This window comes from Heterodontus francisci, chromosome 2 (assembly GCF_036365525.1).
Source record: "Heterodontus francisci isolate sHetFra1 chromosome 2, sHetFra1.hap1, whole genome shotgun sequence".
Lineage (NCBI taxonomy): Eukaryota > Metazoa > Chordata > Chondrichthyes > Heterodontiformes > Heterodontidae > Heterodontus > Heterodontus francisci.
In genome coordinates, this window is record NC_090372.1 from 138644241 (window position 1) to 138658018 (window position 13778).

The 13778-nt window shown below is 44.6% G+C and overlaps 1 pseudogene; it reads right to left on the reverse strand.

The window, feature by feature from the left end:
- LOC137379973 (maternal DNA replication licensing factor mcm6-like) overlaps positions 1-13778 on the reverse strand; it is a 95982-nt pseudogene that overhangs the window by 17086 nt on the left and 65118 nt on the right.

A 13778-nucleotide genomic window follows, 5' to 3' on the forward strand; every position in this document is an offset into this window, starting at 1 on the left:
GATATCAATGGTTTGGCTGAGTGGGTGGAAAAGTGGCAAATGGAATTCAGTCCAGATAAGTGCAAGGTAATGCATTTGGGGAGGGCAAACAAAGCAAGGGAATACACAATAAACAGGGGGATATTGAGAGGGGTAGAAGTGAGACACCTTGGAGTGCATGGTCCTTGAAGGTGGCAGGACAGGTAGATAAAGTGGGCAAGGCAGCATATGGAATGCTTTCCTTTATTGGCCGAGGTATAGAATTCAAAAGCAGGGGTGTAATGCTGGAACTGTATAAAACACTGGTTAGGCCACAGTTGGCAGAATTGCGTACAGCTCTGGTCACATTACTCTCCCCAGAGCGGTTATGTCCTTTCTGTAAAGAGGAGATTTACTAGAATGTTGCAAAGGCACGAAGGTTGCAGCTATGAGGAAAGATTGGATAGGCGAGGGTTGTTTTCCTTAAAACAGAGGAGGCTGAGGGGTGACTTAATAGAGGTGCACAAAATTATGAGGGCCTAGATGGACAGACAGAAAGGACCTGCTTCCCCTCACAGAGAGTTCCATTACCAGGGGCACAGATTTAAGGTGATTGGTAGAAAGATTAGAGGGGACATGAGGAAAAATGTTTTCACTGAGAGGATGGTGGGTGTCTGGAATTCAGGAACAGTGGTGGAGGCAGAAACCCTCAATTCTTTTAAAAGGTACCTGGACATGCACCTGAAGTGTTGTAACCAGCAAGGCTATGGACCAGTTGCTGGAAGATGGGATTAGATTCGGCAGCTAGTTTTTTTTCTGGCCAGCATGGACAAGATAGGCTGAATGGCCTCCTTCTGTGCCACAACTTTTCTATGGTTGTGTGTGTCTTCAGGGGATTTGGAGTTCCGTGAGAAAGAGATGGGAGCAGGCAGACAGGAGAGGCTGTGGCAAGCCATCCAGAAGCATTTTGCCTTCTGCCAAAACTGTTTGTACAAATTCAAAAACCTCAGGTTGCCCAGCAGGTTAGGGGTGTGACTAGCTGGTTTGACCATGTCAGTTTGTGTATTCAGCCATCTTAGCTGTCAACCTGGAATACGAGCACCCCCACCTTCAACGTCTGGTGATCAAAATTCCATTGTGGGTTGAATGCGTCAGGGAATGGCTGCTTTGTCCTTCCAAACACAGTCTGTTGATATGCAAATGTCTTTCCAGCCAAGATCTGGCAACGTTTTTTTTTAAAGCAAGTCCTTTCTTCACTCCAGTAAGAGTTTAAAATCAATGTTCATGACAAAATTAATGTCTCTCATTCTTGGCAGGTAGGGGCCTTGCATGACACTGTCCACCATCTACAAGGAACAAGTCGGGAGTGTGATGGAATACTCTCCACTTGCCTGGATGGGTGCAGCTCCAACAACACTCAAGCTTCTCGACACCAAGCAGGACATAACAGCATGCTTGATTGGCACCCATCCACCACCTTCAACATTCACTCCCTCCAACATGAAACGCACAGTGGCAGCAGGTGTGTACCATGTACAAGATGCACTGCAGCAACACACCAAGACTCCTTTGGCAGCACCTTCCAAACCAGCGACCTCTACCACCTAGAAGGACAAGGGCAGCAGATGCATGGGAACACCAACTGCAAGTTCCCCTCCAAGCCACACACCATCCTGACTTGGAACTGTAGTGCAGTTCCTTCACTGTTGCTGGGTCAAAATCCTGGAACTCCCTTCCTAACAGCACTGTGGGTCTACCTACCCCACATGGACTGCAGTAATTCAAGAAGGCAGCTCACCACCACCTTCTCAAGGGCAATTAGGGATGGGCAACAAATGCTGGCCTGGCCAGCGATGCCCACATCCCATGAACAAAAAATAAGCATACAAGCATTTCTAGCAAGCCTGCAAGAATATTAGTGGTGAGAACAATGCTGATATTTCCTTAGACCCCTGCCCTACCCAATGCCCTTAGCTCAGAAACATTGAAGCCAATTATAACTGTCAAAACTCAGCAGTGGTGACCTGTGCGGTTCACTGCTATATTAGCCACTTACTGTTTTAACATAAATGTCTCTAGTTAGTTCTGTTAAATATCTGGAGGAAAATCACAGTAAAGCAGGGTCATAAAATTAGTGTTCAATTCTTCCTTACACAGAACAATCCCCAAGTTTAAAAGAACAACTCTCTTCAAAGGTAAAAAGGCAAATAGAGCAGTGAAATTCATACCATTTGGTTTGTTTTCATCTTCTTGATCAAAGTTGACATCTGGAGTCTCCACCTGAATAGTTGATTTATTCAACAGTCTAAATGCCTCCTTAACATGCTTTGGCTGCACCGAGACACAATACAAAATTAGCCTTCATTTCCAGAAACAAATAAAACGGTGGTGACGCTATGCAGCATTTCAGGTGTAACCCTTCACTTCAATGATGTTGTTAAATTGTTACTGGGTAATTAACAGATTAGTATTCGTTGGACTTCCACAAATATAAATCATGTTATAAGTTACAAAATCAAAATGGAATGGCATATTAAGTTAAACAAGCTCAGCAAAATGTTTAACATTCCAATGTGATTTTTCAAAAGTAGGAGAGGCATATTATTCAACACATCACCTTCATCTAGATTATTTGAACTTTAATGCACATTATTCAAGTTTTCCTTGTATTGCAATTATTTGAAGGAGCTGAAATATCCCTTGCGGCATTTCACATGCAATTGAATTCATAACATTTCTAACCACATTATAACAAAGGATTTGTCTGAATGCATGACCTACAATCAAACTGACAAGTAATAAATGTGAAACATGGAAATTACAACACAGAAACAGGCCATTTGGTGCAATCACTCCATGTTAGTGTTTGTCCTGCACACAGCCAGTATGCTGATGTGTTTACCCTGTTGGTAGATCCCTTTATTCATTTTCATCCTACCAGCTATCATGGTCTCTGCTTTAATCACTGTAGAACAATTACTTTGAGTTGGATCCCTACACTTAGAATGACAGGCCCAGAGTATTATTTCCACTTAGGTGTGGTGATGCTTTTACTAAGCCTTCATTTCAAGTTACAGAAGACAATAATTACCGGTTGCTTAGTGCCCATGCATGCTGAAGCTCGCCCTGAGTGGTCAATCTGACCAATTCTTGCATGTTTTCCAGTCACTGACCAGGTTACTCCTTCCTGACTGCAGTACAGATCTTCTCCTGTTCCAACTTTTAACTTCTTGGCTGTATTCCAATTACCATGATGTCAGTACGTCCGCTGTCTCCGACCATATTCGGCCAAAAGCCAGTTTCAGCTCATCTGATTGAAAGCCAGTCATTTCATTGTCCATTGCAGGCCAGATTCTACTGACTGCACCTTCCTTTGTCTCAACGCCGATTAGATCAGTTTGTTGCAAGTTTCAACTTGTTACCTCACCTGTGGCTCTCGAATCTTCTTTGGTTCGATGCCTTCTCCAATCTTGATGTTTCACAATCCACCCCTCCTGCTTGTTGCACGCATAGTTACTCCAATGGTTTTTACACAATACATCGGTTTCAGCATTTGTAAATCATCTTACAGCATCCACACAAGTGTATAATTTTCCAAAAAAGTTACTACACTTTGTTACATTTTGGCACTCAGTCACAAGTTTTCATCTTGTTCCTTTAACATCTTACTCATCCATTTCATCTTCCATATCATCGGCATGATTCAAATATCAGAAAGATTACAATCACAAATTGTACCACAACCAACATGAGATATTATCCTCATCCAAGGGTGAATTTCAATACTGCTTTCAATGTCCCACCAGTGAGTTCTGGGATATTTCTAATTTTCACCAGCATCTGATTGTTCAGCTGTGGTGACTGGTAATATACCTTTTGCGATCCTTTAATAGATTTATGCAACCCTGTCAATTGCTCAGGAAGTTGCGATGTCATACCCAAACTTCTCCACATACATGCACAGTTGACCCTTTAGCTCATTTGACTTTAATTTTAGTCCTGTCGTAGTAAATGTTTACAAGCTCCCTGTTAGCTATTCTTACAGGTAATTCCAGCGTGAAACAAAAGGTTGACTGGGTATTGGACACCAAGTATCTCTCCCATAGATATCGGATTCTTCCCTGTGGTGACACGGTATTCCCTTTCTCCCACACAGGCAGTCTGAGTGGGCTTCAAGCTGGCGTTGATGGCTTCCATAGTACAATTTACCTCAGCGCTACTGAACCCACACATTGATTAGGAGTGTTCCTCCAGTCGGTAAAGGGACCCTGTTATTCTTCCAGGTATTACATCCTTGCAATCACATTCCTATCACGTACTCCCCATATTTATCACATATGGCTGGATGTCATGGTACTGTATGTGGCTATTGTCTCCTTGGACTCCTATATTTTATATCCTGTAAACCAGGAGTGGCCAAGCCTCATACAGTACCACTGGTAAGTACAACACCATTGCAATAATATTGTGATCAGTTCCATTACAATCCACTCGTACAGGATACACCTGCACTAATCCTGAGTTGGCACACAGTAATGTTGTTTTCACTTTAAATGGAGCTCCAATCTGCTCATTAGTTATCCATGAGGGCACTTCCCCTTTGTGCATGTGTCTCATTCCCCCAAGCCTGTTCTGCCAACCAGGAGCCATTCATAACACACACATCACATTTGACTGCCTTGTTCAAGGCAATTCTATCCTCTCATACGAGTTTGTTTATAGCCCTTGCATGTGCCTCCAATTCGCCGACCACATCCTTTAGGTGGACCGTCATTATCTAGTCCTCCTGCAATTGAGAGTCTTGGTTGGCATTTCCACTAGTGAGGATATCCTTTAACCTCCTATTAATCAGAAATTGACAGCCCATCTCACTGCTTAATGCTGACTACAAGATTCTGTCCAAAGTCATCGCCAGTTGGGTCAAGTCTGCTCTGGAGTTGGTGATTCACCCTGACCAGACCTGTACTGTACCCGGTAGGAAGATCTGATCATATCCCTTAGTAGCGTGAGACTATCGCCTATGTATGGCACAGGGTGGTGGACACCTGCCTCATCAGCTTGGACCAGGAGAAGGCTTTTAACAGGATATCGCACACCTACATGATGGACGTGCTCTCCAAAATGGGGTTTAGGGAGGGAATCTGCAATTAGATCAAACTGCTCTACACAAACATCAGTAGCGCAGTCTCAATCAATGGGTGGGAATCAGAAAGCTTCCTGATCCAATCTGGAGTCAGACAGGGCTGTCCTCTCTCTCCAGTCTTGTTGGTTTGCTGTATCGAACCTTCTGCTGAGTCCATTAGGAAGGATGCGGGCATAAGAGGGGTGACAATGCCAGGCAGTGGAGGCACTCAGGTTAAAGCCTCCCTGTACATGGGTGATGTTGCTGTCTTCTGCTCAGATCCACTGTCCATTCACAGACTGATGAGCATCTGCAAACAGTTTGATCTGGCCTCGGGAGCCAAAGTTAACTACGGCAAGAGAGCGAGGTCATGTTCTTTGGTAACTGGGCCGACTGATCCTTTCTCCCCTTCACAGTCAGGTCAGATATGGTTCGGAAAGGCCAGGGCATGCGCCAAAACCTGGAAGGAGCGAGTAGCCAGGGTACACCATAAACCGAGCATGTGGGAGCAGAAATCTTTCTCCATTGTGGAGAAGAACCTGGTCATCAGGTGAGAGGCGCTCATGTTGTTGCTATACGTGGCGCAGTTCTGGCCCATACCCCACTCCTGCCCCATGGCAGTCACCCGAACCATTTTCCACTTTATCAAAATGGACCAAGTCCGGAGGGACACGATGTTTGAACCTCTGGGTAAGGGCGGGAAAAACGTACCCAACGTTGCCCTCGTCCTGATGACCACCTTAGTGTGCGGCTGCATCAACTTATGTATACAGCCCTGGTATGCAAACACTAAATGTCACTACGTGCTGAGGTTCTATCTGTCCCCAATGTTGCAAAGGATGAGTCTGGTCACATTGCCGCGGAACGTTCCATCCAGTTGGACTGTGCTGTACTACCTATCCTCCGTGGGAAAGTGTCTGTGGGAAAACACCTTTGACGACCAATCCATCAGGCAGTGGTCTGCATGTAATGTCCTCAAGGCCCTACGGGGTAAGGAGACGGTGGATCCTGACGGATGGTTCCCCAAGCAGACTGCCAAAGTCATTTGGCAGAATGCCTCATCACCAAAACTTTCAAAGAAGCAGCAAGACATAGCTTGGCTGGTGGCGAGAAGGGCCCTCCTCGTCAGACCCTTCTTGAATGCCCAGAGTCTCCCCCCTCCACACACTGCCCTCAAGGTTGCTGTGCTGGGGATGAGACAGTTGCCCACCCTCTTCTGGAATGTGTCTTTTCAAAACAGGTGTGGAAAGAAATGCAGTGGTTTTAGTCGAGGTTCATCCCAAGCAGCTCTGTAACACAGGAGTCTGTGCTCTACGGGCTGTTCCCAGGTACGCACACAGAGATAAACGTCAACTGCTGCTGGAGGACCATCAATTCGGTGAAAGCCGCTCTTTGGTCTGCCCGAAACTTGCTGGTCTTCCAGCGCAGAGTTGTCCACGACTGAGTGTTGCAGACTGGCACATTCCAAGGTCCAGGACTACATGCTGAGGGACGCACTAAAGCTTGGGGCAGCCGCTGCAAAGGCTCAATTTAAAATCAATATTCATGACAAGATTAATGTGCCTCATTCTTGGCAGTTGGGCGCCTAGCATGACACTTGGGCACGGGTGCACATACTTCCCCCTGCTTTACTCAAGATCCCACATTTTCCAAAGGGCTCCAAGTGGGGAATCATTTTCGTCTCTCTCTACCCCATGGGTAGTCGGGCCATCCTTTAGCCAGCTTTAGCCAGAAGAAATCAGACCTCCAGTAGTTCTGGGGTTTAACAGATTACCCCTCCTTGAGGGCTCACAACTCTCAAGTTCTCAGGTTCTCGGTTGTCGCGTGCGACAAGGGAGCACCCGTATCAGAGTGACCATCCACCAAGGGGTATCATTACCATAGACTGAAGTGGTCTAATGTCCATCCACTGCTCCTCTGAGAATAACTGCCACTGTCTACATCCATCAACATATTTCTGCAAGACACAAAATTACAAAAGCGAAAAAACACATTGCTCTTTCAGCTAGCATGGCCATTGGCAGTTACTAGTTAAACATACAGTTCAGAGTATTCAAATACTGGATGATGGCAACTGTTCTTTTGCCTAATAATCATTCTTGATATGCTTGAGGTGGTCCATTGATCTGGTGTTTACTGATTTGCATTTAGCATGTCAACGTCACCCAACTTCACCCATAGCATTAGCATCATCACCCCACTATTGTGGAGGCTGTGGGTTTTCCTCAGTCCATCATTGGCATCATCCAATCAACCATACTCAATGGTCTCACGCTGTCATGGGCCTTTACTTGCGGTGTTGCCAATTTCATCTGATTGATGAGAAACCATTTCACTCTCTTGGGTAACTGAACTGCATACACCATTGACTAGCTTTATCAGCTATGATACAAGGCCCTTAATACAAAAGTTCAAAAATTCCCACCTTGCATAGTTTCTGAACATCACCATGTCACTTGTGTTCCACTCCTGAGGTTTAAGACGACCCAGGTACTGTCGGTTCCTTTGATGGTTTCCACTGATATTTGCGGCAGCCTGCATGTTTCACTCCTTCAATGGCCGACAGAGCTCTTTTGTAAACCGGTCCTTAGTAACCTCGTCCTCCTGATGCTCAGCGGTGCGCATTGGCTGTCCTGTAGTAGCTCATGAGCCTGTCCCTTTGAATTAAGTACTTCTGATGTGCATTAGTATCAAGGGCAGAACCTCGCTCCACTTTTTGGCCTCGTCACCCATTTCCTTTCGGAGGGCCATCTTAATGCTGCAGTTCATTCTTTCCACAAACCCCAATGATTGGGGGCTGTGCACCATGTGCCACTTTCCTTCTATCCCTAGCAATTTTAGGGTGGCCAGCGTCACATGACCTGCGAAATGGCTACCCTGGTCTGACTCTACCACCTTGGGAAGCCCCCACCAGAATACTTCCCTCACCAGACCCTTTGCTGTCTACAGCACTGTGCCTGACCTACAAAGGAATGCCTCAACCTACTTGGTGAAATTATCCTTCACACCAGACAGTACTTATGACCTTCCTTGGTGGTCAGGGGGGAAGTCCTATAAAATCTATCTGGATGCACTGCCACAGCCCCCTCGGCTTGTTATGTGACCAATGGGTGCTTTTTCCTTTTTATGGGGGGGGGGGGGGGGGGGGGAGTTGGAGTCAGGTTTGTTGGTTGCACAGACAAGACAATTTTTACAGTAGTCCTTAACATCCCTTATCATGTGGGGCCACATTTCCAGATGCACCATCTCCCAGGTATTGCCCGTCCCAGGACGTCCTGCCCTGGGCCCCCATGTGCCAACTAGATGACCTCTTCCCTATATCCTTCTGGTACTGCCCACTTGTCCCCTTGAACAACATTCCCTCCTTTACGGTCACATCTACCGACCCAAAGGGACCCTCGATTGGGGGTACTTCCTGTTTAGCTTTCAGGATGGCTTTTATAGTGTCACATCCTTCTTTTGGACCTCCTTTAGATCATGTGGGGTGGGGGGTATATCTCTCATCTGTTCCTTTGTGACCATGGGTAATATTAATCCTGATTGGAAGGGGTCCCAAGGGGTTCCTTCCTTCCCCACCCCCCCTCCCCTCCCCCTTTGCCTTGCCAACTCATCTGCCTTCCCGTTTCCGTCCCATCTGGGCTCAGTTTTGGAATGGGCCTTGACCTTGTGTACGTAAAAGTCACTGGACCTCTCACCAATAGTTTGAGCTATGGCTTTCAACATGGGTGCAGTAATTAGGGATTTCCCATCAGCTGATGTGAACCCCTATAAACCCACATCGTTAAGTATTCCATATAGGAGTTAGAAATAAACAGAATCTGAACAGATGGTGTACAGGTTGGGGAATTCCTGTCTGTGTGTCATCACATATGTTACGCCACCAATTCTGCCTGCTGTGCACTGAATGTAATGGGCAGTTTAATGGGCAGTTTGACCTCCCTTTATGGAACATAGACCCTACCGTCGGTTTTCCATTCTCCCTATTCCAAAAAAACTAGACCATCCACAAGTATATCCCGTCCCTTTGGGTGAATTCCCACTTTAAATTCCCCTTCAGTCTCCCATAGTCCTTCTACAGTACATGTGCGCAGTTCTCCTTTGTGTTGTAATTTGGCTGCCAGTCAGAGTTCTGGCAGAGCCTTAACCATCAACCCCATTCCTTCTAATAGCAACATCCAAGCTGCCACTTGGGAACTAGACACCATCCCATCCTTTATCTGTCCCTCCAGCAAAAGAAAACAATAATTACTTAGTATGCCTGCGTGCTGCAGCTCGTCACAGGTGGTCGAGCCAACGACTACTTTTCCTTGCACGTTGTCCAATGACTGACCAGGTCACTCCTTCCAGACTGCAGTACAGATCTGCTCCCATTCTGACTTTTAAATTTTTGGCTGCATTCCAATAACCGTGATGTCAGCACGTCCACTGTCTACAACCATATTGGGCCAAAAGCCAATTTCAGCTTACCTGATTGTCCATCGCAGACCAGACTCTACTGACTGCGCCTTCCTTTGTCTCAACACTTATTAGATCAACGAAGTTTCACTAACATCCTGGGGGTTACTGGACCAGCCGCATAAATGCTGTGACTGCAAGAGCAGGTCAGAGGCTGGGAATTCTGTGTCAAGTAACTCACCTCCTGATTCCCCAAAGCCTGTCCACCATCTGCAAGGCACAAGTCAGGAGTGTGATGGAATATAAAAACAAGAAATGCTGAAAATACCCAGCAGGTCTGGCAGCATCTGTGGAGAGAGAAGCAGAGTTAACGTTTCAGGTCAGTGACCCTTCATCAGAACCCTAATGAAGGGTCACTGACCTGAAACGTTAACTCTGCTTCTCTCGCCACAGATGCTGCCAGACCTGCTGAGTATTTCCAGCATTTCTTGTTTTTATTTCAGATTTCCAGCATCTGCAGTATTTTGCTTTTATATTTGTGTAATGGAATATTCTCCATTTGCCTGGATGGGTGCAGCTCCAACAACACTCAAGAAGCTCGACACCATCCAGGGCAAAGCAGCTTGATTGGCACCCCATTCACCAGTCACTCCTTCCAACACCAACGCACAGTGGGCGCAGTGTGTACCATCTACAAAATGTACTGCAGCAACTCACCAAGGCTCCTTCAACAGCACCTTCCAAACCAGCGAATTCTACCACCTAGAAGGACAAGGGCAGCAGATGCATGGGAACACCACCACCTGCAAGTTCCCCTCCAAGCCGCACAGCAACCTGACATGGAACTACATCACTGTTCCTTCACTGTCGCTGGGACAAATCCTGGAACTCTCTTCCTAACAGCACTGTCGATATACCGACAGCCCAAGGACTGCAGCAGTTCAAGAAGGCATCTCACCACCACCTTCTCAAGGGCAATTAGGGACAGGCATTAAATGCTGGCTTATCCAGTGACACCCACATCCCATGAACGAATTTAAAAAAAATTTGTTGCAAGTTTCAACTTGTTACCGCACCTGCGGCTCTCGTATGTTCTTTGGTTCGATGCCTTCTCCAATCTCTATGCTCCACAGACCACCCCTCCTGCTTGTTGCACACATGGTTACACCAACGGTTTTTACACAATACATCTGTTTCAGCATTTTTAAATCATCTTACAGCATCAATTCCAGTCATACATTTCACAAGCCTCAACCTTGTAAATATGGAAACAGTTCTCCCCACAATCCGTCCTAAATTTCTTGCATTTAATCTGACATTTAATTCCAGTTATTTTACACCTGTAAACCACTGGAAGCAGTTTTATTTTAGTCACCTGTAATCAATCACCCCAATGAAAAAATCCTCATTTTTTTTTTCCAAATCTTTCTTTGCATTTCATACCAGGCAGCACCCTAGTAATGATTTTCAGGGCCTATTTTGCTGGAAAAGAATCAATTCATAAAATGTTAGACCCATTTTTAAAAAAGTATTTCTTGGACTATGGACTTCATTAAAACAATTATTTTCCATCCCAAGTTGCATGTCGACAAAGCCTCTGTTTTAACATCATATTGAAATGATGGCACCCAAGACAATACCGCACTACCTTATGTGGCAAAATGTCATCCAAGATTATGTGTCAATTCTATACCAATTTCTTGTCCTGGAGTGGAACTTGAACCCAATTTTCTGACTGAAAGAAAAATGCTACCTGCTGAGCTGATTATACCTTTACCCATGTGTTTTAAAGGGTAACAGATTAAAGGCTATTTTCATTAAGCAAATTGCCTTTTTTTTCCTTACCCCCAAGTTTTTAATTTAACAATTTCAGGAACATTGGCTGTTAATTTCTAAACCAGTATGTTTGCACACTTGCCTTAGAGGGTCAGTGAAGTAATCTTTGCTTTGCGGCACAGTTGCGCAGTGGTTAGCACCGCAGCCTCACAGCTCCAGGGACCCGGGTTCGATTCTGGGTACTGCCTGTGCGGAGTTTGCAAGTTCTCCCTGTGACCATGTGGGTTTTCACCGGTGCTCCGGTTTCCTCCCACCACCAAAGACTTGTAGGTGATAGGTAAATTGGCCATTGTAAATTGCCCCTAGTGTAGGTAGGTGGTAGGGAATATGGGATTACTGTAGGGTTAGTATAAATGGGTGGTTGTTGGTCGGCACAGACTCGGTGGGCCGAAGGGCCTGTTTCAGTGCCGCATCTCTAAATAAATAAATATTTACAAAAGATTCCTAGTTAAGGTGCAGAAGTTAATTTGTGTAGCATCATGAAGAAAAATACTTTCCACAGGGAATCTCTAAGGATTCAGAGAAAAAGTATTACGGGGGTGTTTAAAGCAAGTTTCCTGCTTACAATAGAGAAAAGAATTCTGTATATAGCACAGAAATCATTAATACATTTGCAGTACATGACTGAGCACCGGCACAGCATTCTACAGTTTTAAAGATACATCTTCATTTTCACTCATTATAGCTTTTGGCAAGACTGGACTGAAGAATGGTGTGCCTCAGCCAATTTAAAAATGGGTGAGTCGCAGATTACATATAGTGTCAAAGAATTTTCAAAAAACTATGAAACGAAATCAACCATGCATCTCCAGGCAGCTTAAGACATTATGTGCAGGAATTTGAACAAAAATCACTGCGTTAAATGATGCATACCATTAACATGCAAATTGGCCAGCAACTTGTGGCAAGTGAATTCCAAATTGCCACAGTTGCTAGACATTTTGTGCTGCTCCATTAGTTTTGCAAAAAACAGCATGGCACACTTAACCTCCCTGTGAGTTTCATGAATTTTTTGCATTTACCCATTAATTGACAATTAAACTCACTACAGAAAGTTAGTCTAGTAAATAATGACGCACATACCCTTTTCATGACATGATAATGGTTAATGACTGCCAATCAACTTCTCTGGCACAGAAAACGAACAATTGAAAGTCTGATGTCTCATTCCTTCAGGTTGGAGATTTAAAAACAGTAATTTTTTTAAAATCTTACTTTACTTTTGCTTTTTTTTCCCCTCATTCTTAATATAATCTATCTTTCCTCTCAATTTCTCTTCTGTACCCAAATTGGCATTGAATTTGCCCACACTAATTCACTCTCCTCAGTTCTTCCTCGATTTTGCAATCCTTAAATCTCATTGATTTAGGAGACACACTGTTGGTCATGTAATTTACCAAAGTCCTACATGCCCCATTGCCCTTGTTATTAGCACACACTTCCAGCAACTTACTGGGCAACATGTTTGAGCTGAAGGATGCAATCCAAGTCTAACTGGGTATGCCATAAGAGGCCTGCTCTGGCAAATTTCAGCCCTCTGGCTTTAAATAGAAGCGCATTATTAAACCACTGAATAAAAAGGGAACATATATTTACCGACTTTATATGTTAATAGTCCTTGAATGGGACCTCACTTCACAGCAGGACATGTTGGGCAACCAGACAGAGGTCAGAGCAATTAATTGACATACATCCCAATGTTACAATCAATAAAATGTGTCTGATTTACAAGAATAGAACCTTCAATGCATTTGTTATCTGAATATTTAAAAATGAAATCATTTAACAGAAGTATTTGTGTCAAGGTGTTTCAGTCTATTTTTTAGGCTGTTGGAAACCATAAGAGGTCCCAAACTTGACCTCAGCCCAATATGTATTAATACATATTCCCAAACTTTACTGTATCATCCAGAGATACAGTTGAAGCCAGGAATTACAACCCCTCTGATATCGGTATTGATAAAATATTGGTTGCTTCTCCACCCTCCCAAAAAAATTATGAATAGAATATCAAGGAGGGAGAAAAAAGCTGAACAGATTTGGAAGATGCTTTGCATTAACTTCTCATCTCTTTTGGATATAAAGTACCACTCTTCTATCTGGCTATCCTATGCTTTCTTCTCCCTTCCCAAGTAAATTACGAGTGGTGTTCACACTTATTTACTATTGGGTGTATAATATACACTTCACAATGCCACCAGGGGGCAGCACAGTGGTTAGCACCGCAGCCTCACAGCTCCAGCGACCTGGGTTCGGTTCTGGGTACTGCCTGTGTGGAGTTTGCAAGTTTTCCCTGTGACTGTGTGGGTTTTTGCCGGGTGTTCCGGTTTCCTCCCACAGCCAAAGACCTGCAGGTTGATAAGTAAATTGGCCGTTGTAGATTGCCCCTAGTGTAGGTAGGTGGTAGGAGAATAATGGGGATGTGGTAGGGAATATGGGATTAATGTAGGATTAGTATAAATGGGTG